Source organism: Humulus lupulus, chromosome X, assembly GCF_963169125.1.
Source record: "Humulus lupulus chromosome X, drHumLupu1.1, whole genome shotgun sequence".
NCBI lineage: Eukaryota > Viridiplantae > Streptophyta > Magnoliopsida > Rosales > Cannabaceae > Humulus > Humulus lupulus.
The window spans coordinates 146,566,393-146,574,285 of NC_084802.1; positions in this window are offsets into that span (position 1 = coordinate 146,566,393).

Here is a 7,893-nt window from a genome sequence, read left to right on the forward strand (position 1 = left end):
AAATGGCTATCAAGAATTGTTGATTACCATGCACTCAAAAATCTTAAATTTTAAAATTTAGTAACCGGTGACTATTGAAAAGTTTAAATATTGGCAATTAGAAAAAATTTATAAGTACTAGTTGATATAGTGTGTTAACACTAGAATTGAGTACCTTATAATTTATTGTTTGATAGTGTTTTGGAGTTAATTTTATTTAGTCTAAGTGTTTTTCTATAGTATTGAGAGTCATTGGAACAAGCAAAGGGATGGAAGAAGAATTGAAGAAGAAAGAACAAATCTAATGCAAAATGCATCAGTTTGTGTCTCCACGCAGAGCGAAAATTCAAAAACAGGAAACTACCTTATTTGCTTACTTTTCTTGCACGTCTTGATCCGGGCAATAAAATATGGAGATGAGCACGGAAATAGGAGATTTTTAGAGAAAAAAACTAATTAAAAATCATAGAGTGAGAAGGAGAAAGAGGAGAATCAATGCTTTGAAGAATAGAAGAGTTTTCTACCAAGAGTTTTCATCTCTTATATTATGTTTCTTTTGATTTCCCTTGTAAACTCCATGATGTGAAATTTAATTATGATATTTTATGTGGTTTACACTAGGCTTATGATGAACTAATTTCTTATTCTAGGGTTGCAATTAGAACTCAATATGTAGTTTGAACTATTTGTTTGGTCATAATTCTGAAATCAATGTTGAATTATTCATTCTATACTTGCTTAATGCTTCTAATTACTTGATCACTAATTAGATTAATTAGAGAACCTTAATGAACTTGGGAAAGGGAATTATGTGTTTTCCTTGGATAGAATTGTTATCCAAAGAACAGGCATGGATGACGTGGCAGGCGCTTTCAACACGTGGCTGACACCTGGCGGATTTCTTTTTCAACCATCGACTAGAGATATTCCCACGGCGTAACATTTGAACTTTAAATACGACCAACTTGGTCGTATGCTCGATATATTTGGAGAAGATCTTATGCAGTTATGATCATGTCCGAGATTGTCTCCCATGATCTACTGAATATCTGACTAATTAGGAAAGATTATCTGTAATTGATTCATGTAATCTTCCTTGCGCCTATAAATAAAGGGAGATAGCTCAAGGAAGGGACTTTTGGCTTTTGGTTAATTGAAGTTATACACTTACTAGAGAATTAGAGCTATTGTATTACGAATATATTGTTTATCCCTCTCAGGTTTGGGAAACTCAGAGAACCCTAGTTCTTTGATCACTCCATTGAGATCTCATATCAATAATAGCTTAAGTGGACGTAGGTCATTACAAGTTCCTGGGGCCGAACCACTATAATTTATTGTGTTCTTTACTGTTTTTGTCATTATATCCATTTCAACACATCTATCCACATCAAGTGTTTTGACTCCGTGTCAGTTGACCAAAACAATGGTCAACATTCTGGGATGAAGTGCAGGTCACCGATACACTGGGATGAGTCAGGTGAGAGAAAGTATTTTGGTCCTGAGATGGTTCAGAGGACCAATGAGGAAATTGAGAAGATTAGAGCTCATATGCTCGCCTCCCAGAGTCATCAGAAGAGTTACTCAGATCTGAGACACAGGAGTGTAGAGTTTCAGGTCGGCGATCATGTATTCCTCAGGGTTTCACCCCTGAGAGGAGTGAAGCGATTCAGTGTTCGGGGCAAGTTGAGCCCCAGGTTTGTTGGCCCCTTTGAGGTTCTGGAGCGAGTTGGAGAGGTAGCTTACAGATTAGCAATGCCTCGAGCTCTATCAGGGGTTCATGATGTGTTTTATATGTCCATGCTTTGGAAATATGTATCAGATACTACTCATGTGTTGAGCTATGAGAACATGGAGTTGGATTAGAATTTATCATACGAGGAAAAGCCAATTCAGATCCTTGATAGGAAGGAAAAAGTCTTGCGAAGAAAGACCATCCCCTTGGTTAAAGTATTGTGGAGGAACAGCAAGGTTGAAGAGGCGACGTGGGAACTTGAGTCTGATATGCAGGAGCGGCATCCCGAGTTGTTCAGTTAATTTCTAGTACGAAATTCTTGTAAGGAGGGGATAATTGTAACACCCCAAGTTACTAATAAGGCTTAGGACATCGATTAGCGTGCCTGGAGGGCAATAAGTTAATTAACATGATAATATATTAATTTGAATGAATATGTGATTAGAATGCATGTTTAGGTGGAATAAATATGCATGTGGACCCCGTTTGTATGTTAGGGGTAAATTGGTAATTTTGGCCCGCTGAGGGCATAAATGTGATAATTGTATTATGTGATTTGTACCACGTGAGTGTGGTTATATTAATGTGATGCACGTGCCGAGACGGTCCTAGGGAGCTAATTAGTTTAAAAGTCACAACGGGACTAAAAACAAGGCTCGGGAGGAGCCTAGGGGTATTTTGGGAATTTTGTACCTTGAGTTTGTGAGTTAATGGTTCTTGGTGATTGAGTAAGCATTAGTAACTATTGAGAGTAACAAGTTGTGATGGGAAAATGGTAGAATTGTAATAGAGATGAGATGACAAAAATGCCCTTGAGGTGTAGTTAGGAAAGGATTTAGATGAAGGGGTAAGATAGTATTTAGGCAAAGGGTTGGATAAACTTCAGCTGAAGGAAAGGGTGAATCATGTATTATAATTTGTCATATGTTGGTTAATGCTGAAATTAGTGGAAAAAGCTAGAAGGAAAGAGGAGAACAAGAAGGAACCTGAGTTTGAAACCTAGGAGGGGAATCAAGAGGTTTGAGGCAACCAAAATCAAGATAAGGCTTGGATTGCTCAGAGGTAAGATTTTGTGCTATGTTTTTGTTGAATTTAAGCCTGAATTTTCAGAGATTGAGTGTGGGAAATCTAAAGGAAATATAGCCGGTTTTACTTGGAAATTTAGTTAGGATAGCAAAAGGAAGGTGGCTTAAAGCTAGAATTGAGGAGAATTCAAGCTGAGCTTTGATTGAGGTATGAAACTTTAGTATGTTTAAATTTCATATCTGGTGTGGTTTAAGATTTTAGAAGTTTGGTTTGCAGTTTTTAGGCTTTGGTCTTTGTTTTAAAAGCCATGGTTTGAACTTCTGAAATTTGAAACTCAAGAATGGATTTTGAGTGTGATTGTGTAAATGAGTTTGTTTTTTATGTTTATAGGTTGTTAAAGGGTTCATTTGGGGTTTTAAATTGATTTTGGGGCTTAGGTACTTGTTTGGGTTGAATTGGAGTTGTTTTGGCTTGGGAAAAACGCAGGGGAAAACCCAGATTTGTGGGTTCGCGAAGGGGCGCCGCGGCCCTGTTCTTTGGCGCCGCGGCGCGAGGCTGTTTCAGGGCTGGGGGTACTCTCTGACTTGCTGGGCGCCGCGGCCCTCAAGGGCAGCGCCGCAGCGCTAGGCTATTCTCAGGATAGGAAAATTTGCATTTTTGAGCATTTGCTCCAGGGACTCGGAGGATGTTTCCGATGCATTGTTTTTGGAATTTGGGGATTCCGAGAGTATGGGATTGGTCCCGGGAAGTGGTTTTGGATTGGTTAGTATTATAGGATGTTTTATATGTGTTGTGACTAGGTCTTCTAAGAGGCTCGGGATAGAGGACCGTGCTCGAGGCTTTGGTGCATTGTGAAGCTCGGAATACAGGTAAGAAAACTGTAACACCCGTAGAGCAGGGCATGGGCCCATAGTATTGTATCAGGGCACAACCCTAGATTGTATTCTTGTTAGGGTGTAGCTTAAAATGAATTGTTATATGTATGATTGTTGTTTGGGAGTGCTGTATGTGGTTATAGCAGAATGAACGGCGAAGGAGCCAGGAACGGTGAAGGGCCGAGAACGGAGAAGGTCGAGAATAGCTGTGGGGCCGATAATATCACCTAGCACATGGAGTGCTTATGGTTGGGGTGAGACCCCAATGGATACATGGGATATCCTTATGGTGTAGACTGAGATCCCAGGCTTTGGTAACGCATCTGGGACGGCATGGTCGTATATGTGTGTTAAATCTTATGTACTGTCTGATTAGATATGAGTTATCTGCTATAGTGATTGTATGATATGCATATGTTATGTGTTGTATGAGTTTTCTTGCTGGGCTTCGGCTCATGGGTGCTCTGTGTTGCAGGTAAGGGCAAAGAGAAAGTCAACCAGCCATGAGTACTGAGAGCATGGGGGCGGCGACTGCCTTGGTTGGGGGAATTTTGAGAAATGGCTGTATTAAACTATGTTTTTGATAATTAGTCATCTGTAAACCTATTTTGAATTGTAAATATTTTACAAACCTCACTTTGGGATCCCGAATGTTAATCTCTTAAACTTTTAACGAAATAGAGTACTTTTTAAAGATTATAACCTAGATTCCTATTTAATCACACTTTTGTTATTAAAACCTTGTCGAGCGAGCTAATTGCACATTTTAAACTCACTTAGTAACGACTCTAAGTTGGTAGGGTGTTACAACTTGGTATCAGAGCGAGCCAAGGTTTATTGGTTCTGGAGATTGACCGAACATGTACGCATGCTGCCATTGAAAAGCTCGACTCAGGGTTGATTGGTATGGTTGATTAACGTATTTGAATATGTGTTTGAATGCCTTGTTTGCCTGCTTAGCTTATAAAGAGCATGATGAGTTAAATAACATATGCATGATGTTAGGGCAAGGCCCATTGTGTGCTATATGCTGTTTGTATGTTATTTGGGTTGTTGATCTTTGTTTGTTGTTAAGATTGAGAAGTGGAATTGGATCTTGTTATCATGCCTGATGAGCGGTGTCACTGATTGCAGGCATATAGTTGTAATGCCTCGGCAATCATCTAGACTCCGCGGTAGTCGGGCCGAGGATGACAATCAGGGTCAGGACCCTCCACCTGCCCCACAGAACTGGCAGCAGATATTAGCCGAAATGGAGGCTAGATTGTAGAGAACAGAGGAAGAAATTCGTCAGATAAGGCAACAGGCCGCTCCACAGGTCACAGGATTACCAATTCAGCAGAATGTGGCGCCAGTACCGGTTCAGCCTGTGATTGAGAACAGGTGGGAACCCTTGTACGAAAGATTCAGGAAGCAACAAACTCCTACCTTTGAGGGTGGATCGGACCCACTGCGGGCAGAGCAGTGGATGAATATGATTTCCTTGATCTTAGACTTTATGACGGTCGAAGGAAATGAAAGGGTGGCTTGTGCTAGTTACATGCTTAGAGAGGATGCCCGCATCTAGTGGGATGTAGTGAGTCAGCGGAGGAATGTTACAGTTATGACCTGGGAAGAATTTAAGAGTATCTTTAATGAGAAATACTACAGCATAGCAGTTCGAGCTGCAAAGGTTGATGAGTTTATCAACCTGACTCAGAACAGGTTATCAGTTACTGAGTATGTCCTGAGATTTGACAGACTGGCAAAGTTTGCGCCAAACCTAGTGCCGATGGATGCGGCCAGGAGAGACAGATTCATACGGGGGTTGAATGTGATGATCGCCCGTCATGTGAATATTACGTTGATTCCAAAGACTACTACTTATGCTCAAGCAGTGGATAAGGCCCTTACTGCAGAGAGGGCTGAGGATCAGATATGGAAGGACAGCGCTGTTAGGCGCGATGCCAGGAGGATGGTGCCTCCTTTTGTTGGGTCTAGTCGGGACAGTGGCCCCAGCGAGCAGAAAAGAAGGGTTCCAGATTTATTTGTTCCTCCTAGTTCTGATAGGAGGGTACGAGGTTCTGTTGGTGGCCGTCAGGGCGGAGGTGACAACTGGAGGATTTTTCCAGTGTGTCCTTGGTGCAGGCGACGACATCAGGGTGAGTGCCGGATTAGGGCATGCTTTATCTTTGGGAGTGCCAACCATTTGAAGAAAGACTACCCACAAGCTAAGAAAGAGGAGCCAAAGCAGGGAGACAATCTCGCTCCTGCCAGGGTATTCACTTTGACTCAGACTAAGGCGGAGGCTAGTCCCTCAGTTGTCATAGGTTAGATCTCTAGCGCTGGTTCTTTGTATACTGTATTGATCGATTCAAGGGCTACCCATTCATTTGTATTTGCTAGGGTGATAGACCATCTTTGTAGACCTAGTATTATGTATGCTAGGGGTTTTCAGACTTTGTTACCAACAGGAAAACTGGTAGTCTCTAGGAGGTGGGTTAGAGCATTACCAGTAGAGATAGATGGTAGAGAACTGCTTGTTGATCTGGTTGAGTTAGACATGGATGATTTTGATATGATATTATGGATGGATTGGTTAACATGGTATGGAGCAACGATTGATTGCAAGCGGTGTATGGTGACTTTTGAACCAGAAGGTGAGGTACCTTTTGTGTTCGTGGGGACGGTGAATGTTCCGTGAGTGCCTATGATTTCGGCACTGAAGGCTAGAGACCTGATGCAGGAAGGCTGCATAGGATTCCTAGCGAGTGTTGTAGATACCTCTAAGGTGGTGTCAGTCGAACCGAATGAAACCAGATTGGTATGTGAGTTTCCAGACTTGTTTCCAGTGGACCTGCCGGGGTTGCCGCCATAGCGAGAGATTGAGTTCGTCATAGAGTTGGCACCGGGGGTGGAGCCAGTTTCCATGGCTCCGGAAAAGTTAAAGGAGTTGATGATTCAGTTACAGGAGTTACTGGATTTGGGGATCATTAGACCGAGTTTCTCACTATGGGGTGCTCCAGTGTTATTTGTTAAGAAGAAGGATGGGTCGCTTAGAATGTGCATTGATTACAGGGAGTTGAATAAGCTAACCATTAAGAATAAGTATCCATTGCCTAGGATTGATGATTTATTTGATTAGCTACAAGGGAGTACGATGTTTTCAAAGATCGATCTTCGGTCAGGTTATCATCAGTTGAGAATTAAAGAGGAGGACATACCGAAGATAGCTTTTCGGACAAGGTACGGGCATTATGAATTTCTGGTTATGTCCTTTGGATTAACCAATGCCCCAGCAGCTTTCATGGATATGATGAATAGAATTTTCAAGGACTATCTGGATATGTTCGTGATTGTATTTATTGATGATATACTAGTATACTCCCAGTCAGAGACAGAGCATGAGCATCATCTGCGCCTGGTGTTGTAGCGGCTGAGAGAGCATAAGTTATACGCTAGGTTTAGCAAGTGCGGGTTTTGGTTACCGTAAGTTACATTTCAGGGCCATATTGTTAGTAAGGAGGGGATACTGGTTGACCCAAGTAAGATAGAGGCAGTGAGAGATTGGCCTAGACCGAGCAGTGTTCCTGAAGTCAGAAGTTTTCTTGGATTGGTGGGGTACTACCGGCGATTCGTAGAGGGGTTTTCCAGAATTGCTACTCCATTGACAGAGTTGACAAGAAAGAAGACTAAATATGTGTGGACAGATCGGTGTGAGAACAGCTTCAAGGAATTAAAGCGGCGATTGATTACTGCTCCAGTGTTAAGCCTGCCGACAGACAATGAGAAGTTCGTTGTTTATTGTGACGCTTCTAGACATGGTTTGGGATGTGTGTTGATGCAAGCTGGGAAGGTAATAGCTTATGCATCAAGGCAGTTGAAGGAGTATGAGCAGAGATATCCCACAAATGATCTGGAGTTTGCTGCAGTGGTATTCGCACTTAAGGTTTGGAGACATTACCTGTATGGTGAAAGGTGCGAGATATACACAGATCACAAAAGTTTAAAGTATTTCTTTACCCAAAAAGATATGAATATGCGCCAAAGGCGGTGGCTAGAGTTGGTAAAGGATTACGATTGTGACATTTTATACCATCAGGGGAAGGCTAATGTAGTGGCTGATGCATTGAGCCGAAAGGGCCCAGGTCAGTTGTATAGTTCGAGGCAGGTATCAGACAGATTAGCTGAGGAGATGGCCAGAGCAGGTATAGAGTTAGTGATTGGTAGGCTAGCCAACATTACTCCTCAGTCCACACTCCTTGAAAGGATTAAGGAGGCACAGGGAAAGGATCCCCA